This window comes from Balaenoptera ricei, chromosome 7, assembly GCF_028023285.1.
Source record: "Balaenoptera ricei isolate mBalRic1 chromosome 7, mBalRic1.hap2, whole genome shotgun sequence".
Classification (NCBI taxonomy): Eukaryota; Metazoa; Chordata; class Mammalia; order Artiodactyla; family Balaenopteridae; genus Balaenoptera; species Balaenoptera ricei.
In genome coordinates, this window is record NC_082645.1 from 75,354,393 (window position 1) to 75,382,349 (window position 27,957).

Consider the following 27,957-nt stretch of genomic DNA (forward strand, 5'->3'; position numbering starts at 1 on the left):
TCTCACTATCGCGGCCTCTCTTGTTGCGGAGCACAGGCTCAGTAGTTGTGGCTCACGGGCCCAGTTGCTCCGCGGCCTGTGGGATCTTCCCAGACCAGGGCTCGAACCCGTGTCCCCTGCATTAGCAGGCAGACTCTCAACCACTTCGCCACCAGGGAAGCCCCACACTGGATTTTTATAAAATAATTCTGCTGGAAAATAAAGAATTGAGAGAGACAGAGCATTGAAGTAGATTTTAAACCCTACTTTTATTCAGATCTTTTTAGACAGCCCCTTCAGTATAATTCAAAAACAGCATACCTAGATTTGTTATTCTCTTTACGTCATAAGTTTTTCTTTAAAAACCAGGACTTAAGAAGATACCTTAATAAGATGCTTTTAATTTTTCTTCTTTTTAAAAATTTTTCATAGAAAGGAAAATGAAAAGATAAAAAATGCATATAAAGTAATCTTTATAAATTAACTTGGTAATACACTGGTCTTGGATATAGTACAGAAATGAGTTCTTTTAGCACTTTCTCTAGAGTCACTTCTGGTGCATTTTTAGTTGTGGACTCTTGAATTTTCTACTTGATTTTTGATACAAACTGGGTAGCCTTCATCAGGTTCCTTAGTCTCTCTCTATGAATTTAGGGGAGTGGATGAGGAATAATGTATTTAAGTGTGAAACTACTTTTATGCTTGTATTTCTTGCTCACTGTAGTGGAAGCCCTACAAGAGCAGGGATTGCTGTGTGTTTGCTTATCTCTAGGGACCAGAACCTAAAAGAGTTCCTGGCACAGTAGGCATTCAAGTATTTGATGAGCGAATGCAGAAATAAGAAATTCAAGATCTAGTTTCCTTAAGATAAAGTGTGCCTCATCCAACATGCATATACTAAAATAATGTCTTGGTAAGAGCTGTTAGAAAGATGCAAATGTTTCAGATGCAAATGATGAACTGGGGGAGGACACACCTGTACATTGACCCTTAGCCTATCTATTACATGAGGGCTATTGCTTGGGAGAGTCAGTTTTTATCTCAGGATATTAGCAGAAATCATTCAAACTCTGCACCATGAACTACACAGCCCTGCAGAATCTTGTGTTGGCTATCTCACTGCTCCATTGCACTCCATGTGAAGGAATGACAGGATTTTTCAGGGCCCACTTTTTCTATGATTATTTAAGATTATATATGATTTTACCTATGTGAGGACTTCAGTCCTAAAAACACGTTTCTTCTCAGATTGAATTGGAATAGTCTGAGGTTGAATGAAATAGAAATTATGTTTTTACAAAATATGCTGGATGCAAGATGTAGTTGACACTGTCTAGTCAATTCGTATTTCACTTGGTAATTGGGGGAGCAAATTCTAAGAAGTGGTGATAACTGAAGAGAAATATATTTAGCATAACTGAATAGTAACTTGTCTTGCATGTGTTTGTGGTAATAACACGTGGATTTATTTTGGTATCTTTTACTATTTTTTTATTATTTCAAGTATATTTCTCTATATCATGGTGCAGCCTGTCAAAATGGTTATGTGTTGAGAAATGTCACTTACTAATAAAGTATGAGAAATAAAGACTAAACATGTTTTGATTTATTAGCTGATGCCATATTAATGGATAAATCTCCTTGAAAAGTTGAGGAGGACACTGGTTTCATTTATAATTATAATAATATACCTAATCATATGAGTGTATGACTATAAGCATATGTTTTTATAAAGATGTATTTATAATATATTTTAAAATATGCTTTTAAATATATTAGTAGATTTGTATTATTCTTTTTTGGATTGTAGTATCTATATCTACACATTGCAAAGAAGGTGATATTAGATTGAACAGGAAATGCTTTTCTGAGAATGAAATTATAGTTCTGTAAAGAGATTGATTTTATTATCACAGCTTTTTCATTTCCAGTTTTTCATTGTTCATTTCTTACACCTTGGCAAGCTAATCTTTAGCATCAGCCAAAATTTCACTTGGCTATTTACCCTAATTGATGAATGAGAAAACTTTATGATACCTGCTTAATTTTAGTTGGATGAAATAACTAATTTTCTTTTTTTTTTTTTAAAAGTTATTTATTTATGTATTATTTATCTATTCATGGCTGTGTTGGGTCTTCGTTTCTGTGCGAGGGCTTTCTCTAGTTGCGGCAAGCGGGGGCCACTCTTCATCGCGGTGCGCGGGCCTCTCACTATCGCGGCCTCTCTTGTTGCGGAGCCCAGGCTCCAGACGCGCAGGCCCAGCAACTGTGGCTCACGGGCCCAGCCGCTCCGCGGCATGTGGGATCTTCCCAGACCAGGGCTCGAACCCGCGTCCCCTGCACTGGCAGGCAGACTCTCAACCACTGCGCCACCAGGGAAGTCCCACTAATTTTCATCTGATTAATTTTTTGGTTCCTTAAAATGATATGTTAATAAATGAGAAAAATCAATCATAAAATAGCAAAGTGCAGTTATTCCTGCTCAGAATTAAAGCAGAATAGAGAAAATTCAAACTATTTCTTTAACTGTTCATCGACTATTGCTGTATATACTACTTCAGTGAATCAGAGAAGCCCTCATAAAAGTTGTAAAACATTTATGGAATCCATTTCAAAGATGGTATAAATTTTTTATAACTATTAGGAGAATTTCTAAGTTCTTAAAAATGCCTTAAATGCTCTAATGCTGTCAGCTGATTAATTTTCAGACAGGAATCAAAGTGAAAGTGTCAGTAAATTCCCAGTAGTAACCGTGGTGTGCTGATGGTATTCAATTGTTCTTTTCGTTCAATAAAGTCCATATATGGAAATTTAGCTCAATATATCATTTAATTTATGAGTGATATTTGTTTTCTAAAAAGCTTTTAAGCCTACAGAATAAATTCTGTAGGATTTCTTTAACTAGCAAATTCCTTTCTGGGAGTATGATTAAAGCTGTTACAACAACTTTTAAACAATATGTATCTCATATAAAGCAAGATATTTGTATTAAGTGTTTATGGACCATAGCAGAGTATTTGCATTTTGCTTTTGAGAAAACTCATTAAAAAAAGTTATTATACATGAATGCATTCTCATTATAAAAGATTCAAATACTCCCAAGATCTAGCAAAATATGTTTACCTTCGTGCCCTCTCACACCCATGATCCTCAGGGTAAAAATTGTTAATAGTTTAGTGTGAATCATTCCAACACAAATTCTACCCATTTACAAATATACACCTTGATGTTAAAAAATAAAAAATGGGATCCTAATGTATAGTCTTTTAATTTGGGTTGGAGGAGATCAAGATATTTTGGAATTAAGGAGGTATGATTTGTACATGCCAAGGTCACTATTATTTGGAGCATCTACCCAAGTAGTTGTCACTGTTGCCCAGTGTGAGTCTCCCCAAGCTACTCTAGCATTTTCTTGGCATAGCATCTCTGAGGAATGGGAAATATGTCCATGAGAGAGTAAAATAATTGTATATAAGTCAGTTCCTTCATCAACAAGTGGTAGCTTAAAAAAAATAGGTATCCTTTTTTCTTTTAAGAAAAGAAGTTTTTTGGGAGTTCCCTGGTGGTGCAGTGGTTAAGAATCTGCCTGCCAATGCAGGGGACAGGGCTTTGAGCCCTGGTCTGGGAAGATCCCACATGCCATGGAGCAACTAAGCCCATGTGCCACAACTACTGAGCCTGTGCTCAACTACTGAGCCCGTGAGCCACAACTATTGAGCCCACGTGCCACAACTACTGAAGCCCGTGCGCCTAGAGCCTGTGCTCCGCAACAAAGGAAGCCACCACAATGAGAAGCCTGTGCTCTGCAACGAAGAGTAGCCCCCGCTCGCCGCAACTAGAGAGAAAGCCCCTGTGCAGCAATGAAGACCCAACGCAGCCATAAATAAATAAATAGATAGATAGATAGATAGATAGATAGATAGATAGATAGATAGAAAGAAGTTTGTTAAGTTTGCTCACACTTTTTTTGTATGTTTGTGATCATTACTGGTTTGGCCCCATATTGCCTTTCTTATATTAACCACACGGTAAAATGCTTGTTAGATACAGTACTTTAGATTGTTCTTTAGTTGATTCTGATCTTTCTTTTTTATCTTATTCTCTCCCTCCCTCTCATTTGACCTCCTGTGATTTTCCTATCTTCTCCTATCTTTAATCCTAACATTTTGGAGCATGTTTGATGGTGATGAATTTAGAAAAGAATTTCTCAACCTCCAGATAATTCTTAGTTGTTGGGTGGGGGAAGGGTTATTCTGGGCATTGTAGGCAGAATCCCTGGTCTCTACCCATTGGATCCCAGCACTATGCTCCCAGTTGTGATAATCAAAAATATCTTCAGATGTTGCTAAATGTCCTCTGGGGCCAAAAGCACCCCCAGTTGATGCAAATGTCCCCTGGGGGTGCACAATCAACCCATTGAGAACCATGGTTTAGTAACATTTCTAAACTCTTTATTTTTCTGGTGTATATTTTGCAGGGGTAGATAGCTATCCCTAATCTAGTCCATAATATGTTTTGAAGTGTCATTAAAATTGTATAAATAGGGACTTCCCTAGTGGTGCAGTGGTTAAGAATCCGCCTGCCAATGCAGGAGACATGGGTTCGAGCCCTGGTCCAAGAAGATCCCACATGCCACGGAGCAACTAAGCCAGTGCGCCACAACTACTGAGCCTGCACTCTAGAGCCCACGAGCTACAACTACTGAGCACATGTGCCACAACTACTGAAGCCTGTGCGCCTAGAGCCCGTGCTCTGAAACAAGAGAAGCCACCACAATGAGAAGCCCGTGCACTGCAACGCAGAGTAGGCCCCGCTCGCCACAACTAGAGCAAGCCTGCACACAGCAACGAAGACCCAACGTAGCCAAAAATAAATAATAAATAAATAAATAAATTTATTAAAAAAAATTGTATAAATACAACACTGTTAAAACTTCACTCCATATATGTGTAATTATCTTTAACTCACTTAGAAGTAGATAGGCGTTTGCTGTATAGTTAGATTAAAAAATATATATATGAAAGTATTTGCTGAGGAAAAGGCTTCTGCAACTTGAAAGAAATCTCCTCACCTGTCTATATAGGTGAAATCTGAAACCTGAAATCAAACCTTCTTTCTTATGTCTTGACAAAAATTCATTGAGCACTTTAACTCTTAGAACTTTAAAAAAAAAATATGCGTTTGGCCTATTGCAATGCAACGTATAAACATGTATTCTTAAATCAAACCAAACTACCTTCCAGAATAGATCAGGCATCATAGAGTCTAAATGTATATGGGTTTTTTCATACATAGCGCCTCAACATTTATCTTCAAATATGTATATCCATTCCATTCAATGTAAATGGAAATAACATAAACTAAAATTTTAATATTTTATCTAAAATTTACAAAACTCAGTGACTGTTTTAATAATAAAAATTGTATCCTATAAACTATCTAGGAAATATTTTCAGACACAGTTACCTTTGAAACTTTAAAAAAACTGACCTTTACAATGAAATTTAGACTACTTCAACCAGTGTTTCCTACACTTTTAGACTTAATGTTCTTATTTCCGCCCTTAGTATATATTCTTATTTAATTTCCTGTCGATTTTAAAAGAAATTTGTACTGTAGTCAATTTTAAAAGAGTTACTTCAAGCTTTCCCCGATGTGTATTTAAATCACTTTCTTTACAGCAACAGCGCTTAACCTTTTTTGAAGTTAAAATTTGAGTGTTTTCAAAATCCAAGCATTATTTTTATGTATCAAATTATTTTTTTCAACACTCCTGTCTTTAAATCTGTACTTTCTCATTCTGTTTTTATAATTTCTCTTTTGAATTACCTAATCCAACTTAAAAGATTTGAAAATGGCAAATCTGATAGAAAGATGAAATATTTTATTTGTTTTCAAGCTAATATAAAACACATTCTAGACATCAATATTATATTTAACACTAATATAAATTCTGACTAAAGTAAGAGAACTTATTCTTCATAAACTTGAGACCAAGTAAGAATTATTAAAAAGTAATATTCTGACAAAAATATGTATGCCACTAAGTTTAATGGATATTAACATCTATGTTCACAGTGTCATGCTAAAGCTATTTTTCGTATTTAAGTGTTTATTGTGTCACTGGCAATATCTGTGTGTCACTTGTATAACTTTAATATTTTTATTCAAATACCTGTCAAATATACTTAAAAGGGAAATATGTAATGGTCCATAGTTTTTTCAGTACACTTAAAATAGTAGAATGAAAAGGGCTGTAGAAAAGGTTACTCAGGAATCACTTGAAGTCATCTGCTACATCACCTGCCACACTTTGGGAAACACTGATTTGAGGGAAATAATCTGTGCATTATAAAACGACTTTGATTTGCAGAGGCTTGAGATTACAGAAGTAAGAATTTTCCAGGACATGACCAAAAATTCTTCTGCTTCGTTATTTTGAAATTTTATACACAGTGATTTCTGTAAAGTGCTAATTATTATAGAATATAATTGAGTCTAACACATTTATGTCTTAGAACTCTTTTTTGGGAGGAGTCGGGGAGGTTGGCGTTGGCTATTAGGTGGGGTTGTAAAGGGAGTAACAATATGGCTTCTTTATTTTGTTCTGTTCTCATGACATGAACTTTAGTAATACCTTAGAGGAGAGAGTTGAAGCTGATTCCAGTTTGTTTAATTCTAGGTTTCCACAAGAATGACATTAAGAACAGTTTATAACATGTGGCTGGGTATAATATTCATGGTGGTTTATTATATTCCAAATTTGTAGCTGTTCTTTTTCCAGGCACTTTAGCTGCTTTTCAGTCTTTCACAGCACTACGATTCTTCCCTACCTTTGTTATTTCAGCTGTGTCATGCAGGTTTATTTTGGAAATGTGTATTGACTAAAGTTTCTTATGCCACCCTCACTTAGCTCTGTGTAGTAAAGGTCACATTTAATTAGAATGTAGACTTTATGGCCGAGAGGTGCATTAGAACCAGCCAATTTCCATTCCCACTGCTTCTCTGACCTGAATTTGGCCTTCACTACCCCTTTCCTTGTAACTTGAAATTCTGTCTTAACTTTTCTCCAGCCTTTGGTATTTTCTCACTCTAGTTCATTGCAGCTCTGAATTTGTTTCACCCTGGTCAGAAGCCTTCAGAATCTCATCTTTGCAAAGACCTCTTTATCTCTGCTTTCTGTTCCCACCACTATCTGCCCCAGTCCTCATATGTTCTTGTAATCTACACATGCTGCAGTCATTGAGCCTTTAGGAGATTATACCTGTGCTGTTACTGTCCTCTCTTCTCATTCACTTACTCTTCTTGAATACCAAAGTAATTTATTTGTCTGTTAATACCTACACTACTTTCCAGGCTCAGCTTACATTTTACATTTTACTCCTCACCTTAGGCTCCTTGGGTTCTCTTTTAACTCCACACAAACATGACGTACTATCTCTCTTCTCCCTGAATCACCATTGTACTTCTTTTTCTTATTGTTTAAAAAAATACTGTGATTGTAATCTCAGTGTAGAGGAAAGGCATGGGTTTTTGAGTCTGCTCAAAACCCTGTGTAACTGCTGTGAGCCGGGACTGTATTGCATCATATATAGATGGTCCCTGACTTTCAATGATTATGAATTTTTTGACTTTACAATGGTGCAAAAGCGATACACATTCAGTAGGAACCATACTTTGAATTTTGATCTTTTCCTGGACTTGCAGTCTGCTGTAGGATACTTTCTGATGCTGGGCAGCGGTGGGGAGCTACAGGTACCAGTCAGCCACGTGATCATGATGGTAAATAACCGATATACTTACAATCATTCTGTACCCATACAACCATCCTGGTTTTCACTTTCAGTACTGTATTCAATAAATTACATGAGATATTCAACACTTTATTATAAAATAGGCTTTGTGTTAGATGGTTTGCCCAACTATCGGCTAGTGTAAATGTTCTGAGCACGTTTAAGATAGGCTAGGCTAAGCTACGATGTTAGGTTAGGTGTATTAAATGCATTTTTGACTTAGGATATTTTCAATTTAGGATGAGTTTATCAGAGCATAAGCACATCATAGGTTGAAGAAGATCTGTATTCTTTTACATTCTAGGGAGTCTATTTCTTGCACACAAAGCTGTAGTTGGCAATGAATGTGTTAGAAGGATGAAAAACCATTTATTTATGAAGAAATGTTATTTTAGTATTTATTCAAACAATATCCTGAAGAATCTCAATGTTTTTGCCACCCACAGGGAAATAATTTCCTTTCTAATAAAGTGCAGAGTTAAGGAGTTTGTGAGCAGGAATTGAATGAAAATACACCACTGAGGAGATAGCTGAAGGTTGTGTGTGTGTGTGTGTGTGTGTGTACAAAATTGGGGAAAGAGAAGGTTTCTTTCATCATCAGTGCTTTCCTATTTTTTTTTTTTTTTTTTTTTTAGTCTGTATGTATCCATTAAATGTATTCAGTCTCACTGCATTTTAGAGCCATCTGTGGTCACTTAGGACTACTATGCTAGTTTCCAATTTTTAAGAGGGAAATTGCAGAGGCATGGAATGTGGAAATTACAGGGCATCCCGATATCTCATTCTTCCATGATTTATTTACTTTCTGTGCAGCAAGTTACCAGCAGGAAAAAAGCTTGCGTGTTTGCAAATAGAAAGAATATCAAATGATTTATTAATTTGATAACCTGTTAATTGTTATATGTTTAGGCTCCTGAATGTAATAATTTGCTTTTATACTTTCTTATATCTTCACTGAAACGTTGTTATTGCAACATACATAACATAGCAAAATTTAGTACCAGGTATATTTGTCTTAAACTTAGACCAAAGTGCTAATGACAACAATAGGAAAGGGGATTTAATTATAGGATATATTAAATCTAAAGTCTGGACCTCATGCTGCTTATGCAGAGAGGTGTCTGTGATTACTCTGAGCACTTTTTTATGTTTACTCAGGACTAAGTGAGTAAATGACTGAATGTCAGCACTATTAATTACATTTGTTGAGGAGTCTCTGATGCCCCTGAATCATTTTCCAGGGGACATTCTGAAATTAGACTTGTTAGCGATAATTGCTTAGTGAACATAGAAAATGCTTTGTCTTCAAGAAGAGTAATATTCAAAGGAGCCTCCTTCTAAGTTATACATGAGCATTTTTTCTCCCGCCTTAGAGGTCTGTTTATTTTAACTAGAATTTTAAGACTGAATGTAGCAACTTAGGATCCTTTACATTTATACCTCAGCTTAATTATTTAACCAATTCAAACACTGATTTCCTTTAGAAGCATCTTCTCATTCCTAATCTACTGAAGTCAATGGCAAGTATATTGGTGCTAAACGAAGCTATTGCATACTGAAACTTTGATTAATATATATATATTTCCAAAACTCAGTGCAGTAATATCTCTTTGTATATCCTTAATGTAGATTGTATGGAATCGTGTCGATATTCCCTACCTTGTGAGAATCTGGGGCCAGAAATTTGCCAGAAATATATGAGGCCATGACTATAGTTGCAGGACTCCTTAGAGGATGCAGTATAATTCTTGATTATATGTTAGACCAGCAGCTTTGAATACAATGGTGATAGTAAAAGGAAAAAAAATAAAAGATTTAAGTCTGGCTGTTGTTACTTCATGCCTTGTTCAATCTCATGTTGTATCTGGCCAAACAATTATTTTAAGTTTGACTTTCTTTGTTGTTTCTGTCAGAGATTCATATTTATACGTAGGAGAATTATGCATGGAAAAAACCCTATAGTTTTCTGTACTGAACCAGTATTCCTAACTGACTGTAACTTTTCTAAATTTTTGAGTGCTCCTTTGGAAAATGATTGTAATATTATTAATCTTTCTTGAATTTTAAGAGGAATATATAAATACCTTGAAATTTTATTTTATGTTTAAATATTTTTTGTTAGCTTTCTTTTTATAACTCTTTATTTGGAAATAATTTCAAACCTAGAATATATTTGCAAGAATAGTTGAAGGGGTACACTCTACCTACAGTAACCTATTGCTAATATTTCATTTATGTTATCATTCACGCTCTCTCTCTTGAGTGTGTATGTGTGTGTGTGTGTATAATATATTCACATATTATATACGCGTGTGTATATACATTTTTTCTAAACCATTTGAGGGTGATGTTTTTAAAAAGTTTTTTTCTGGTAAGCTTTCTTATCTCCTTTGTTTTTGAATATTCATGTTCATGATTTAAGCAAGACATTTTGGTCTGATTTAGTTGGTATAATCAAACGGAACATTCTGGTAAATTTGATTTTCCACTATTAGTCATTTTTATCTTAGTTACAATTTTTTATGCTCAATTTATAAGGCCACTATGAAAATTTGTTGAGCAGTGGAGCTAGTATATGCCCTTTCTTCTATCTACCTTTGAGGTATTTTGACTAATAGTTCCAGGGCAGGGGATAAAGGGAAGGGTGGTACACGGAGAGCATGGCATTAACTCTCCATAGGGTAATGTTGACTGTTTGAGATAAAACCACTAGCTAACCTTGTCACTTAGCACATAGTTATTACTTTCATGTTAAAGGTGGATTTTAGTCTGAAAATTACATACTGAGCACAAATGTTTCTCAGCTGTCACTCTTCATAGATCCCTGATTTCCGAGTGTTTTGACTAATATTTTGTTTTGCTACTTATTTCAGTATTATTCTTTTAGGCACTGCTCCAGATAACAGACTAATGAGATACCTGTATATGTTCTGTAATCTTAAAATACTGTTTCAGAAGGACTGTGTTATTACTTTCTTTGCAGTTTCTTGCTATACTTGAGAAGGCTTTTAATACATGCTGACTGATTTAAATGATGCTGTGCCCCATACAGCTGCTCTGCTTCGTCTTTTGTTAGCTTACTCCACAAATCTGCGTTACCAGCAAGGCAGTGTCCTAGGTCACCTGATGAGATGCTTGAAGTTTTCTGTATGTTTAACATGTTTGATCTATGGCTAATACTTCAGAATATATACAGTCAATATAAACTTTGAGTTTAATAATATTTTAATAACAGATATTTTATTATTTCATACATCTAATGTTGAATACTCAATACTTTGCCTATGTTATCTTTAGTTTTTACCGAAATCTTACAAATTAGTGAAATTATCTTTGTTTTAAAGATGAGAAAAATGAAACTTAGAGGGTTAAAATAGTTTACCTTTTACCTGCTGAGTTATTTGAGAATCAAGACACTATATGTCTGAAGCAGCTCGCACAGAGCCTGGCACATAGTAATCCCTCAATAAATAAAAGTTTTAATACTCTTGTTGTTGGTTGTTGTTATTACTGTTATCAATGCCAACTTATCCCAGCGGCATAGCTGAGGTTCTGCCTTATCTGAATCTACAGTGTATGTTGATTGTATTTGATATCTTTGAAATATAAACGGAGTGAACATGATACAGATTTTTTTTTTGTCCACAAGAAATATACTTTATTTATTTATTTATTTTGAATTGTGCACTTTATTTTATTTTTTTTTATACAACAGGTTCTTATTAGTCATCAATTTTATACACATCAGTGTATACATGTCATACAGTTTTATTTATTTGCCTTATGCAGCTGTGTTCTCAATTACTGCAAAGAAGCCAGGTGTTAATGACCTTCTGGAATAAATTTTCATTATTGGCTTTAACTTGCAAAGCAATCCTTTAATGGTCAGGGCTAACACCGTGTTTCATGCTGAAGACACTGTTCCTAGAAGCTCTGCAACAGATGGTGGCCATCGTGTAGACTCAGCACGATTCTCCTGAACAGTGCAGCCAACTCAGCATAATTCAGCAGATAAACAGTTTGCCTACGTAAAGCATTGGTCTGCACTGAAGAGATTTATCTGTAAAAGCATGGGGAAATAAAAAGAGTCTTACTAAAATGGGTTGAGTGCTCTAGCTGAACTTTGTTCTTTGTGTGGCATTTTGAGTTAGAATTGAAAAGCATATGGCCAGAGACTTATTTCACCGTAGGTCCAGTTAGCAAATAGCCTGGTGTCAGAGTCCACATCAACCACAAGTTTATATTTTGCATTGAGACCATTTTTGTCCGCGGGCGCTGTGTTTTACAAGTGCTCACATAAGGGCAAGATGCCTGGTGTACAGAACATGCAATTGATGACTACCTTAGGGAACAATGATAGAGAGATGAGATTTCCGTGCTAACAAAGGACTCTTTGTTTCACAGAAATTTTCATCATTTTGGACAGGATTATTTGAATCTGGTAATGGATGGATGAAGCCTGCTCTACTTGTGCTTATAAATTGGAAATCATTTCTATGTGACATATGGAAACTATTTCTTTGGGAGAAAAGAGAAGTGTTTGCTTTTCCGATGTGTCTCGTGGATTTCCCTGGGACTGCTCAGTTGACAAAACTTTCATTGACTGGATTGGGACTACAGAGGTGATATACTGTGAAGTTAATGGACCTTAGGCTTCAGGGCCCCTTATTTTCCCAAGACCTTAGGCCTTATTCATATGATTGTATGTAAAATTTGCAATTAGGATGTTTTAAACATAATCAGGTAAGATTGTGATCTTTTTGCACACCTCCTCCTCTCTGTCATATTTCCCCTAGTGCAAATTGTGTTGGAGTGGCCATGGTCAATTTTGGAATCTGGCTAATGGGATGCTGAGTTGGAGATACATTTATTTTGGGCTTAGTGGGATATATTAGTGTGAGACATATGAAATTGCCGTTTTTGGAGGTTGAAGATGATTGAACATTGGCAATTTCATATGGTCATATGTGGTTGGAAGTTACTTCATTGTATAATTGAGTTATTTCTACTGTCCTGGTGAAGGACTGTTCTTCCAGAAATCTTACTGCTGCTCACTGAGCCTGCATAACCAGCATGATGGGTACATGGACAGAGGTCATTTTGTGATATGCACATGTCTTAGAGCACGTGGTGCAGAAAACATGTGGATAGAGGAGAAACAACAATAAAACTTTGATCGACCCACATAGAGGAAACTTTGCATTATCTTTCTAGTCTTCCCATAGAAAACGATATAAAATCCTTGAAATATGAAGAGGCACCCAAAGTGTATAAGCCAAAGCAAAACAAAACGCCAAAAGTCATTACTAGACATGAAAGAAGCATGTCTAGTAATTACTTGAAAACGTATGCAACTTTTCTGGATTTTGTGATTTTTGTGATAACTGTCAAATTATTTGTTTGTGGTATTTTGAAATTTATTTACTTAAAGGGCTCCCCTGCCTCCACTGTATAAGCTTCAAAGTTCACAATACTTGGATCTGCCCCTAAATGGGAAGCATATGGAATGGGGCCCCAATAGCAAACAGATTTTTTCCAGGAACCCAAAGGTCCTTTTCAGAGATTATTTTTATAACTTCTTAAATTGGAGATCAAGCATAGTAACATAACTGATTTTCTTTCAGAGGAAAAAGGTGTGTAACAGGATGAAAATAGATTGGAAGAGTGATACTAGAGTATATAAGGTGATGTTTCTATGGCTAGGGTTAAATTTCAAAAACCATAGCAACTCAGTCTACTTCAATCTGTCTCTATCTTCTCTCAACCTTGTTTATCACCATCTTCCCTTTCAGGAAAATAAAGACAGATAGGTATCATCAGTGAAAGAGATTCTTTACTTAATGAAACTGGGTGTGGGTGTGAAAGACCTTCTCAAAGGCTGTCTTCTAGGATTTTCCATTCTGTCTCCTGATGATATGTTACCCTGATAGCTTTTTTTGTTTATTTTTTTCTTGGGCGTGGCCTGGGAGGTGCTACTAGAATTAGCAAATATATTATTTGTTAATAAATTCTCCATCAACACGAATTCCTCAGTTCTCACAAGTAAAACAGATGTTTGCTCTTCTGCCCCATTGTTTTATCTTTTCCTCTAATTGTACCAACTTTGGGGAATCTGGGAAACTAACAAAAGAAGTAATGCTCTTCTTATTGCTGCATACAAGTCCCCAAATGACACAAGTAATTTAGAAAACTAAGGAATCGGAAGTTCTACTAATGTTTGTTCCTCAAAGAGATTTTCTTTAATGAACCCTTGCCAGGGAGATGAAAGGTCTCACGAGAAGCCTTGCTTGATTTATTAGGGTGGAGATTTTTCCTTGACAAAGAAATATGCAAAGCCCATGGAAATGTAACCTCCTGTGTTATAAATGGGGAACAGTAAGTAATTTGATATGGCTGAAGGGCTGGTTGCCCTTGAGAGAATTGCAAGAGGCATTCTGAACAGGTAAGCAGGAGCCCAATCTTGGAGCGTCTCATATGCCGTTTTAAAGAATTTGGGAGTTTAGGCGAGTAACTTGATTAGCTTTATATTGTGGCAGCAGTGTGGTAGATAGATTGGAGGGGTGGCTGGAGATGGCAAGGCTATTCTGGGACTAAGAAAAAGTGTTAGAGGCAAGAGTTATTAAAGGGTTGGAATTAATAGAACTTTCTGACTGATTGGTTGTGGGGGGATAACTAAGAGGGAGGAGTCTGGCATGACTCCTAGTTTTTTGTAGGTTTCTAGGTGGATTGGATTCGAGCACCATTTTTGCAGGGCAGAAGATAGGAGGATATCAGTCATAAAAGTTGTTTTCAGTTAAGAATATGACTCCTTTCCCATGGTATGGAATGAGAAAAAATTACATGGCAAATATAGAAGAAAATAAAATATCAGAATTCTCCATCTGGACATTGTTTTCCATGTGCCCATCTCTATATTTAATTTCAGCATTTCTATGTTTCAGAAGCTTATTGTGGCCTAGAAAGTTTTCATTATGTACAATTTTATACTTTTCATTTATGCTACTCCCTTTGTCTATGTGAATCTAGAGGTAACTGTGAGAGAGATAATACCATTTAGAAAAACCAGAAAGTCACACCAAGAGTGAACCATTTGGGAAGGGGAGGGATGTCAGCAGGCAAAGATAAGTTTCATGAAATGTTGGATATTCGGTGATGGCAGATAATTTTAGTGTCTCGTCATCTGTTGTACTTAAATGACTAGAATCCATCCATATTTACCAGACAAGAACAGAATATGCATATGATCTCTGTGGGCCATTCTGCTGCTGAAAATTTGATTTAGATAATTTTACATAAAGGGTGAAACTAAAACTAAATGAACTTAGTGATTTTTTTCTGTGTGTTGGCGGTAGCTACTAATGCAGTGTATCTAGTCTATTGATTTGCAGAAGTAATTTTCTTGTACCTAGACTAAGAAACAGAGACTGCTGACAGATGCCGTGTATCTCTAAAGCAAATTTATTGTACATTTCTAAAAGTAACATATGCTTTTTAAAAAAATTAATTAATTTATTTTTTATGAATTTATTTTATTTATTTTATTTTTGGCTGCGTTGGGTCTTTGTTGCTGTGCGCAGGTTTTCTCTAGTTGCGGCAAGCGGGGGCTACTCTTGGTTGCGGTGCGCAGGCTTCTCATTGTGGTGGCTTCTCTTTGTTTCAGAGCATGGGCTCTAGGTGCATGGGCTTCAGTAGTTGTGGCACGCAGGCTCAGTAGTTGTGGTGCACAGGCTTAGTTGCTCCGCGGCATGTGGGATCTTCCCGGACCAGGGCTAGAACCGATGTCCCCTGCACTGGTAGGCGGATTCTTAACCACTGCGCCACTAGGAAGTCCCTCTTCTACTACAATTTGATGAGTATCCTTCCATATTTATATGTGTCTTGTTGACTGAAAAAAATGCACAACCTAAAAGTTGAGAATTATGTTTTATTCAGGGGGACTTGCTGAGGACTTAAGCCCGGGAGGCAGCCTCTCAGATAGCTCTGAGGGATTGCTCTGAAGAAGTAAGGGAGGAGGTTGGATATATAGGAGGTCAAACGAACAATTAAAAAACCAGATACTCCAACGTCAAAAGATTACTGCTAATTAAAGAAAACCAGAGATGCCAAGTCAATGAATTTAGTGCTTTTCTCAATATGTATGGGAAGATGCAAGAGTCTGGGCTCACTGAAATCATTTCTTCTATATGCGCCTTAACTATCTTGGGCCAGTATCCTGCTTTTGTCCATCCTGAATCGCCTCAGGGTACACAGTCTGGGATGGCTGCAGTGGCTGATGGCTTGATGGCCGCAACATCCTTTGTTTACTGATATGGCAGGTAACATTTTTTGCCCACAGTCTTTATAAATGCCCCCTCACTATTAAAGTATATTACTCAAATGATATAAGATGATAGAGATAAAACAGCCATGGAAGATATCATGTGATTTGATCTTGATAGTAGATTCCAGCTGTTTAAGCAGGTGACAATATTTTGGGCATAAATGCTTATCTGTTACTAAAAAAATTAGTAATTGGTTTAGGTGAAGGCAGGATTAAAGCGATAGTAATTATGTGTGGCACCTCTTAATCTTTAAACTTTTCTAATCACCCCAAGAACCTAATAATCTCAGTTTAGTTTGATAAAAACAGTTGATTGAGTGAGGAACATGAAAAAAAAAAAAAAGGTAACCCTTTAACCTTCAGTGTCTGCTGAAAGTAGAATTACTTTTATATTCCTTACAGTTGGAGAAGGGGGGCTGTATATTAGAAGAAGATGTAGAAGACTTACAGGGTTTTTTGTTGTTTTTTTTTTCACAATTGCTAGTGTCCTTTGGCTTGAATTTTAATGACCATATATCACTCTTTGAATTTTATTGGGCGCTTTTCCCTCAAGCCTATGAACTGTGGTTTGAAACCAGAAGATTCTCTGAGATCTCTCCTCAAGACCAGCTGCAGTTCGGATGTGACCACTCATTGTTCTGGAATTAACAGCTTAGACCCATCTAGCCACCCTGTGGACTGTCCTCATACAAAGCTGTTTCTGTCCTGCATGGGCAGGGACTCCAGGCTCAGCTGTGAGGCCTGCTGAATTAATCAAAGGATACTTAGACCGCATTCCCTAAAGACTAGCAGATTTCTATGGTGACTCCACCCTAACACCGTGAACTCCTGCCCTTTTACATGACAGCCGGAGATTGGAGAGCAGTCTAACTCTGGGAAGACGGTTTAGGAAGAATGTTCTTGAAGGTTTATTGGTGAGAAATGTGGATTTACATGTCCTTTTGCCCGTCAGAATTTGTAATTAACATTTTCAAGCACCTAGAATTTAATAAGCACTGAATTTGGGGCTGACTTTCGCTGTTTTGTTCAGTCTCGGTAATACCTTACCAGATACTTGTGTTTATTTCCGGTTTACAGAGAAGGAAACGGAGAGCCTGCTAAGATATAGGTGTCTGACAATTGAGGAGGGCAAGTGGGTTTTGACTCTGGCTGCACATTGGATTCACCTGAAAAGCTTTTTTGAAATATGGATTCCTGGGTTTAGGGCAGATGAATTAGAATAGAATCTCTGGTGGTGGGTACGGCCCAGCAATGCCATTTTAAAAACAAACAAAACACATTCCCAGGTGATTCCAATTTGCAGCCAGGGTTGTGAACCTTTGTCCCAATTTGTCTGACACTCATCCCTTATCAAATCGTGGTCCCTGCACCGGCCACATTTGCATGAGTTGGAAGCTTGTTAGAAACACAGACTATCTGGACTTTCCCTGACCCGCTGTATCAGAATCTGAATTTTTAAAAGATCCCTAGGGAGTTATTTGTACTGCCTTTGCAACTTTTCTGTAAATCTAAAGCTCTTCTAAAATTAAAAGTGTTTATTAGGAAAAAAAAGACCACGTTTGGGATACAAAGACAAAACCTTCCCTCCAGAAGCTCAGTCTGGCAAGAGGGAAACTTATTAAAAGGCACTTCGCTGAGCGCTGTAATGGAAGTAATGTAGAAAGTGCTGTCACTTTATGGGAGGAAATGAAAGATGCTGCTTGGAGGAATTAAGAGAAAAATTGCCCAAGGAAGGTGACTTGAAGGCATTTTGGGCACAAAGACTCAAAGGACAATTCCTTTAAGAAAATTTGCTAATGTGAAGGGAATAAAAAAAAGAAACATAAAATTGAGCTTCAATGAAAATATAATGTTGAAAACACATGTATATATTTAAAAAATGATAACTCCAAACTCCAAACTGAGGATTAGCACCAGACTGGAGAGGTACTCTAATAATTAAAGGAAGAGTTTCTTTCTCTTTTTTGAGAAAAGCAAAGTAATTAAGGACAATTAATCATTTGTAGCTCTAGGGCTCTTGAAGAGGGTTGGGGGCAGACCCTTTTTTGAAATTCTGTCTTTTGGAGACTCTTGTGACCCTACTCTCTTGAACTTTTTGGTTTCTTAGAGGTGCTGTGCTTAAATTCTTCTCGGGGCCTTTGCAGCTGCTGTTTTCTCTGCTGGGCAGGTCTGACCCCATCTTCTATTCCTGGCTAAGTCCTCCTCTTCCTTCACCTGAGATTCTGCCCAGAACCACTTCTTCCACCTTATACTCTACGTTGGGTACCGTTCTTCTGGGTTTCTATAGCATCTTGTATATGTCACATTATTGCTAATTTTCTTTTTGTCTGTTTCTCTCATGAAACAGTAATTACCTTAAAGGCAGGGGTTATTTCCCAATAGCTTCTGTGTCTCCAGAACTTTGCACAGTGCTTGACTCAATAAATTCTTTGAAATAAATGAAAAGTGAAAATAATAGCCAGTTTTTGCCCTTAGTTTACAGCGTCAAGATGATCTTTGGAGATGGCAATAATGGATTGAAATGCCCTCAGCATTGATAGCTGGAGAGAAATTTAGAGACTTCAACCTGTGCGTAACACATGCCTGGCGTATAGCAGATTCCCAGTAAATTTCATTTGTGGGAAAGAATGAACATTCTCATTTTGTATATGAAGACTCTGATGTAGATTATGTTAAGATGTGTCTCTCTTAGCATATTATTAACAGAACGTGAACTCAGACCTGGATCATTACTCATAAATTAACAATCATGTTTATGGCCTCCAATTTCTAAAATTTTTATTTGAAGTATAGTTGATTTACGATGTTGTGTTAGTTTCTGGTGAACAGCAAAGTGATTCAGTTATACGTATATTCTGATATTCTTTTCCATTACGGTTTATTACAGGATATTGAATATAGTTCCCTGTGCTATACAGTAGGGTCTTGTTGTTTATCTATTTTATATACGGTAGAAAAATGTGGACTGCTTCATGAGTTTGAGTGTCATCCTTGTGCAGGGGTCATGCTAATCTTCTCTGTATCGTTCCAGTTTTCGTGTCTGTGCTGGCAAGGTGAGCACTGGCCTCCAGTTAAGTACCTGCACGTGCCAGTTGTTATAGAAATAACGTATATATATAATATACATATATGGTCACATTTAATTCTCTGAAAAACCTGTGAGACTTATATTAGGTTTGGGGGCACGAATTTGAACTCAGAAGTGTATGATTATAGAACTCATGCTTTTTTCCTAATCAATGTTCTTTCTGCTCTTCCCTGCTGCCTCCCTTGCTTTAAGAAGCAGCTGAAGCTGCTTGCACCTTTCTCTTCCTGGAAATTGCATGGTTAGGAATCAAGGACTTGCCCTTTGATTATTAATTTGCTGTGTGTTCATATACGGAGCCTTTCTTCCTCTGCCTCCACATTTATAAGATGGACCTATTAAACTATAGCAAAAAAATAAATAAACAAACTATAGCAGGGGTCCATTTATTATGCAACAAATATTTGAAAGGCTAATGTGAACCAGACACTGTTCTAGGTGCTGAAGATACAGCAGCAAAAAAAGGACAGACAAGACCCATAGACCCACAGAGCTTCCGTTATGGCAATTATGGCAACTGAGGCTGAAAATAAGCAAGTAAAACAAAATCAAATAGTGATCAGTGCCATAAAGCAAATAGAATGGGGTGACAAGGAAGAATGTGGATGGAGTAGGGTGAGGACATCTGTGGATGGGGTGGTCTGGGAAGTCCCCCTCAGGAAGTGACATTTAAGTTGAGACCTGTGAGCAAAGCAGGAGTCAGTCATGAAAACATTTGGAGACGCAGAGCTCTAGGCAGAGGGATGCTCGGGGCAGAAATCCTAAAGCCAGAAGAGCTCTGCATGTTGGAGGACCGCTAAAGACCAGTGTGGCTTGTGGGAAGAGAGTGGAAGGAGATGAGAGGAGAGGTTGGCAGGTCCAGATTATGGATTTACAGTCAATGGTAGAGACTGTTTCTCAAATGCCAGCGTGCAGATACTCCACGGAAATCCATGGTGATGTTCTCACATCTTTGATACCTTTGACATCTTAGGTACTTCTTTCAGCATCTTTGCCGCTTTTCACCTGTTTGGGAAAATCGTTCCGTATGAGTAATGTCCCAGAATAGAAGCCAGAATCTTGCTTCTTCAGCCTCTTGTGTATCAAGGACACATGCATATGACCTAGGCTCTATTGATCAGATGCACACAGGTAAGACTTCCAATCGGAAATTAATGACAAGAAACAGGCACCATGGAATCCATCTGGCAGTGATGGTGGCTGATACATTTCATCTACAGGGACCGCCATGCAGAGTTTCTAATATGTTCAGTAGCATCTGGTGCACAGATCCTGGTTAGCTAAGTGGACTTTGGTGAGAATGCCTGGTGATGGCGGCGGTGCTGGGCACACAGGGCCAATTCGGTGCTCTTGTTTCAGTACTGTTTCTGACTGCATAGCTTAGTTCTTTAGCCATCATGCAGTTTTTCTGTGAGTCTCTTATATCCTTCCCTAAATTTCTTTTTACTCAAATTGACTAGAGTGCATTTCTGTTTGCAGTTCAGAGCCCTGTGTCAATGACCCCAACTTGAAAATAAGGGTCAGAGAGATTTACTACCTATGTCTAAGTATTAGATCTGTGAGATTAATTTCAACTTTAAATTCTTGGGCTAATTAGTGGCCAAATATGACCTGGAGATGTAAACACCGCTTATTTCTAAACCCTATTTCCCATATTTTTATTTGCAAAACTAGTATTTATAAACTTATTCCTGGTTTAGAAGCCTGCTTTATTCTTTGCAGACTTTCATGGGTAGGCAGACTAATTATTCAATTATTTCTTCTGGAAACCTCTTTATTGACCTCCCTTAACTTAAAGATGAGGACGTAGTACAAAGATGCTACTTTCCCATTAGACTTAAGATCTCTCCAGGCTCCCAGATACATCATTGATGAGGGATACATTACCCTGGACAGCTCACTAAGAGCTCCCCCTCCCCCTTGTAGGTAAAGTTAAATAAGTATTTAATTATTAACCACGATCTTAAATGTATATGCATTTTAAGAGAAGTTGTTGGTATCTGTTTAGTAGTCATTATTTCAACAATATATGTAACTAGCCTTTTATGAGGTCTACTGTGCTGCATCTGAGAAAGGGCTTCTAAAATTTAAGTGGTTCTTAATAGCTGTGCAAAACTAAGGTGAAAATATGTTTATAATTATCACCACCCCCATCTGTCCTGCACTTGTGCCAGGCTGTTCTCAGAAGGGTTGTTAAAAATGAAGCTACTTCTCCAAAATGGCTTTCCATTTTCTGCATCTCAGGCTATCTCTCCACTCTGTTGAAGTTCTGAATCTTTACTAACTCATGCCAATTTTATTTCTTAGAATATATTCTTTTTTTTTTTTTTTTTAATTTATTTGGCTGTGCCAGGTCTTAGTTGCAGTAGGTGGGATCTTTGTTGCCTCCTGTGGAATCTTCGTTGAGGCATGCGGGATCTCTTTTTAGTTGCAGCATGTGAACTCTGAGTTGTGGCATGCAGGATCTAGTTCCCTGACCAGGGATCGAACCCGGGCCCCCTTCATGGGGAGCGTGGAGTCTTAGCCACTGGACCACCAGGGAAGTCCCTTCTTAGAATATATTCTTTTATTTGTAGCTGAATTTGTTTTCTTTTTCATTGATATGTCAATTGGATGCAATGCTCTTCACGACGACTGTACTAGTGGAGAAAATTGCACTTCCAACATCTCTGTAGGTAAAAATGGTGATTGATTCCTGGAAATATTTCACATGTTGTTTACCTTAATGGGAATTGCTCATTGTTACAAATAGGGAAAGAGGTATCCCATTTTTCTTGTTTAAAGGGCTTATCTCCCATGATACCAGTATATGCATTTAAGAGTACCTTACATTGAAATGCAATTGAAAAGGAGATTTTTGGCTCAGTGTCTTTATGTGAGATTTAATCACTAGGTTATACATATTTAGGTGTTGCCTTTGCCAATGAATTTTCAGAAACTTCATGCTTAGTCCATGCTTTGTCGGTAAGTTTTTTTACATTTATGGTCCCTTGAATGTTATTACCTAGGGATATTCTTTGTCTTTATGGGTTTAGAGACAAAATGCTTAGGGTGGAAAATTTTCATTCTGGAATATGTCTTCTGGTTGTCTCTTCCTCCTTTTGTCTTAATACATGATGCACATTTTAAATTATGCATTACAGCTAGAGATGTGTGTTTGTAGGGAGATTTTGAGAAATTGAAAGTGAATCTTCTAAATAAACATAGCGAGGTGATGGGTACATGATGGTTTATTATTTTATTATGTTACTTTATATATGTTTGATTTTTTTCATAATAAAAAGTTAAAAAGAAAACGTCGTATATTAGACTAATATAACCCTGTGACTTAGGCAATTCACTAAGCTTCTCTGAGCTTCAGTGTCCTGAACAAAGAGAATACGAAAATAAAGAAATAAATGCTTCATTTATAGGATTAGGATTTTATGATGGAATGAATGCTCTAGTGTTCCAGTGTGGACTGTACTCTGAAATACTATTCACATGTTGAGTATTAATTATAGAGGAATTTTGTGCAAGTGTCACTTAATATTGATTAACCTAAAAAGAACTGGACAGAGATTTGCATAATTACTTTTTGTATTAGAATAATGTAGGGTCATAGAGGCCAGGAGAAGGCATGGGTTGCCTTTAGAAGGTGGCCAGTTAAGAAATGGTGGAACACAATTAAGCATAACTTGGGGTGAGAAACTCATTTTCTGTGTTAGTGAAGCACATGGTGATCCTAGGTAAAAATAGACGATGACTGTTTCTTAATTGGGAGATTTCTTAATATTATCTTACTTAAATTAATATAAGTTTTGTGGTTGAGGTTCTTTAAAATTAGAGCAACTGTCTCTAGAGAAAGGAGAACAGGCTACCTTCTCAGGGAGTCTCATGAGAATTTATATCTGCTCTAAATGATTGATTTTGAGAAGATCCATTATGAACATTTAATTCCAGTTAATAACAGACAATACTTATTCAAAGTTTACTATATGCCTTGAAATGTGCAAAGTTGTTAACATAGATTATTGTATTTTTCTCACAACCGCATAAGAAAGAGTGCTGTTATCTTTTGTTATACAGATGAGGTAGGTCATTGTGACTCAGAGAGGTTAAATATCTTGCCCAAGTTCATATAAATGAAAAATGATAGAATTAAGAATAGAACTTGCCATTCTAACTCTAGAACCTATGGTCTTTACTATACCATATTAGTTCTTTATAGCAATTATTTTAGTCTAGGCTTTTTTCTAAACTTTTTTTTTTCTACCTCTTTCTGTGTGCTCCTCTATTCAGCTATATGAGCAGGTACATCAAATTTTTATTATAATGGTCCAGAAAGTCTATTTTTGAAGTGGAAAGGGTTTAAATGAAAATGTATAAATGCATATAGGTAATCATATTGTTATTAATTTCCCTAGGACTACCATAACAAATATCACAAACTTGGTGGCTTAAAACAACGGAAACATATTTTCTCACAGTTCTGGAGGCCAAAGAAGTCCAAAATCAATGTGTTGGCAGAGTTGATTCCTTCTGGAAGCTCTGAGAGAAAATCAGTTACTGGCGTGCCCCTAGCTTCTGGTAACAGCTGGCAATCCTTAGCATTCCTTGGCTTGTAGCTTCATAACTCCAGTCTCGGCCTCTATCTTCACATGACATTCTGTCTGTCTTTCTGTGTCTCAAATTTCCCTCTGTTTTATAAGGACACTGGTCATTGGCTGTAGAGCCCACCCCAAATCCAAAATGATCTCATCTTAGATTTTTAACTGAATTAATTACCATCTGCCGAGACCCTGTTAACAAATAAGGTTATATTCACAGGTACCAGAGGTTAGGATTTGGACATACCTTTTTGGAGGCCACTTTTTGACCCACTACTTATTTTGAACATTTGTATTAAGGAAGCAGGTAAAACAGTACAAGTACAATGCAAACTTCAGTTTCAGACCATCTCAGTTCACTGATTACTAAGTTTTAAGTGTATTTTAGTATAAGAATGTTATTTTATGTACATTATCTCATACCAGAGATATTCCCCAAAGATTTTAGACTTAAATTTTGTTTTCTTTCTGCTGCTTCACTAGTAAAAATATGTGCAAATTGTCATTTTTCAGTTATTTCCTGAAACTTTGATATTGAAATTATTGTTAAGAGACTCTAAATGGTAAAAGTATATTATACATTTCAGTGAGGTCTCCTGATTCTTATCCCAAAGCACTTATTAACATGACATGGAATATTAGCACGAGATTTAGTGAAGAGATACTGAATTCAAAAGATTGGCCTGACAAAGAAGATATAATAATACTTGATAATTGACCAACATTTGGGGCATCTAAAAGAGAAAACAAACTGGACATCAAGAAATCTGGAATCCATTCTTAGCATTTTAGAAGTTCTCTACCTCTGCAGAGTGGAACAGAAAAACAAACAAACAAAAACCAAAAAAACTTCTAGAGAGCAAAATGAATGTGGAGATAATCTCAGCAAGCAGATTGCTAAGAGCCTTGGAGAGGGTGATTCATGAAGAAACGTGGAAATCAAATTTTGAGCAAACTTCTGGAGATAAAAAAAGGAAGGAACCAAGGATGATAGGTGATGACATGTTTAGAGCAATCAATATGTATTTTTGATGCGAACTTAGAAATTTTTGATTTGTTTTTAATCCATTAAGTGGCATCTTAGGGAGGAGATGCTAAGTGAACACTAACCAGGAGTATTGCTGATAAGGTATCAGCAAAAGATGCTTAAAGTAGCATAATTATAAAAACGATGCATGTTTACTTAAACTATCTTATTTTAATATAAAGCTTACACAAATGTATTTATTTGTCAAATTTTTCAATTAAGGTAAGGTCTTTCCTTTGAGTGTGGGTCTGCTGACTGGAGTTCTACAAAGACTTTCTTACGTAAAGAGTACCCATGACAGATCATCCTAATGATTACTTCATCGAATGGGAGGGAGAACTTAGGGGCACCTATATACATGCACATTCCTTCTAAACTGTAATAATTTCATCTTGATCTTTTTTTAGCTGTGTTGCCCACATCTAATGTGACATGGGAGCGAATACCTGACTAAGTTGTGGTTTTATTAGGAAGGAGGAATGAGGAGTAGATACTTGTTAGGCAGCCAACAATTTTCATCACAGTAAGCATGTAGCAGACTTGGTGGGAAGAGAACGGCTTAAATACACGTAGGGCAAAGCCTATAGCTCTAAGTGTCCACTTAGCCACGGGCAGCAGTTGGTGTGGTTTACACTGTAATGGAGAGTTTCAGTTAGTCTGTTGAGTGGTGAACTGGTTAAGTGGAACTCTGTTTTGAGAACCTCTACTCGTCTAATTGAGCTTTAAAAGTACTACAAAGGTTCACACAAGATTCAAGGGGAAAGGATTTGCAGATGAAATTAGATTTGAGCCAATTTCAAAGGACAAGATAGTAGAAGGATTCATGATAAGGTGATTGTTTTGTGTGGTTGAGAAACTATCAGTTCCTGACATTTGTTTCACAGGCTGGAGATAAGGGGAGAGAAATTTCCAGCATTGATTTCAGGTCCTGAGAGAGCATTTCAGTGAGGACTGGGTCACCTACTTGTGTAACTGTGCTGTTCTTGGGTGGTCTTTTCCTGGGTGGCCATTGTCATCTCACTTCAACATGGTAAGTCAGACATAAATATAGATGTGATGGTCTTGGATAGTTTAAAGTTGTGCTTATTGCATGATATCATTTGTATACATATACACACATAAACACAGTTAGTTTAATATCAGTTTATTTAAACAGATATGTCTTTGCAAAATAAGCTTCGATACCTTAAAAAAAAGTATGACTTCATTATTATAAAAACAATTAGGATCTGATTTTCATGAATAAAAATTTTTTGCCAAAACCCTGAGCAATGCTGTAAATATCTGCATTCTTAAAAACCTCAGATTATGTACTTTAAGAAGCTCTGCCAAAAATGTACTTTTTGCTTACTAAGTATGGTTTTAAAAACTTTTCTTTTTGTTTTCATGACCTGTTTGGAGTGCTAGCTGTGAAGCAGTTGTACCTCCTTTCCTCTATTCAGTTATGCAGGACTATTTTCCTAAATCATTAGCATCACACCACTCTCCTAAGCAATTTGCACTATCTGCAAGTTACCCCTGCTGTTACAACAGCACGCTGTAAAATGGTTTTCAAGATCCTTTATTACTCTGCCCATTTTTTCACATCCCTCTAAGAAACTTCACTACACCTCAACAAACTTGTTTGATCCCATGGAGACAGTGAGAGGAAACTTATCTCAGGGTAGAATAGTGAAGGAACACGGAATTGCTGTGGTTTCAATGGTATGTGGGACATGAGAAAATACAAATATTGTATTAATACAATATTAATATTGTATTTTGTATTGTAGACCACTCTTTCAAAAAGGTTAGCTGTGAATGGAAAGGGATAGAGTGGAGATGATAGGATTTTATTTAAGATGAAATAGATGTGACGGTAATTATAAAGAAACCAGTAAAAGAGAGTAGAAATTATAGAAGAGGAGAGGAAATTGATATATCGTGCTCCTATTCACTCTTCCTGAAACAGTGTTCCCCCTCATTCTTTCACACCCTTGTGAATAGCAATAACCTTAATATTACTTGAATATATTGAATGTGTCACTCTGTCAGATGTTATATGAAAAGAACTATGAGGTTCTTATTCCTGCTCTTTGGAATTTACAGGCTAAAGCCATAGCACATGATGTGATTAGGGATCATTCCTGCTTTGAGGGTGTTCTTTATTAGGGTTTTAATGTGGCCTATTTTTTTTTTTTTTTTTTTGAGAGTCATGATTTAATACACCTATCTGAATCACATGGAGTGGAAATTCTTTTTAACCTTGGCACCGAGAATAGAATAACCCCTGTTTTATAGGCCCTAGTCCTAGTAGTGGTTTATCAGGCTTCTATTGTTCAAGATGATGACATTGTTTAAGATGGCTTGATCTGAGATCGAGGTAAATCCATGTGATGATCAGTTGTGCTATAATGGGATGGTTGGCTTGAGCCCAAAAAGAATTTTCAAAGGCAATACAGAAATCTTCAGGTCAATGGGACTTCCCGAGGAGTCAATTAATGCCTCCAAATGTTTATCAAAGTAGTTATTTAGTGGCTGGTAGACTCAAGTGTACACAAAATTCTAATGAAGACTAATAACAGAGTCTTAAAAAAAACAAAAACAAACGAGACAAGGCTTGTAGATTTGTTTGGACAGCCCTCATAATCCATAGTGAGTATTTGATAAATCATAGTATTAAAGAATGTTTTACATTTGTGGAGTGCTTGTTCTTTATAAAACACTATAATCAGCATTATTGCTTTTGATTCACAACACGGGTGACCCATAGGCAGAGGAGGCGTTGCTATTGTATTATCCCAGATTAGGAAATTGAGGCTCATAAATGTTAGTAATAAAAGCTGACATGTTGAGGGCTTGTGCACCAGGCATGGAGTTCAGAAATTTACAGGTAGTTTATCTTCCACACTATCCCATGCTATAGCTATTATTACTCAGATTTTGCGGTTGATAATATGGAGAAGTGGTTAAGTAACTTATCCAAGTGTATATGACTGGTAAGTGAGTCATGACTCAAACCAAGGTGGACTGACCCAAGGACAGTTGGAGCCTCTGTGTAATGTTGTACTGCTTCTTTAGGCTCTTTACACATGAGTTTTCTTTCTTCTCTGCGGCTCTTATAACTTCAAATTACAGTAAACTATCAGAAACAGTGTATTACATAATACAGTTATCTAAATACC

At 36.7% G+C, this 27,957-nt stretch overlaps 1 protein-coding gene, 1 non-coding gene and 1 pseudogene across 19 annotated transcripts in view; 1 reads left to right on the forward strand and 2 right to left on the reverse strand.

Moving 5' to 3' along the window:
• GULP1 (GULP PTB domain containing engulfment adaptor 1) overlaps nt 1–27,957 on the forward strand; it is an 812,392-nt gene that overhangs the window by 576,553 nt on the left and 207,882 nt on the right. The window lies entirely within an intron of this gene.
• The window catches only part of LOC132368791 (tigger transposable element-derived protein 1-like), a 426,013-nt pseudogene that overhangs the window by 91,929 nt on the left and 306,127 nt on the right, over nt 1–27,957 (reverse strand).
• On the reverse strand, nt 19,047–19,153 carry LOC132369427 (U6 spliceosomal RNA). The gene has a single exon (XR_009504402.1). It is a non-coding gene; the product is annotated as a U6 spliceosomal RNA (small nuclear RNA).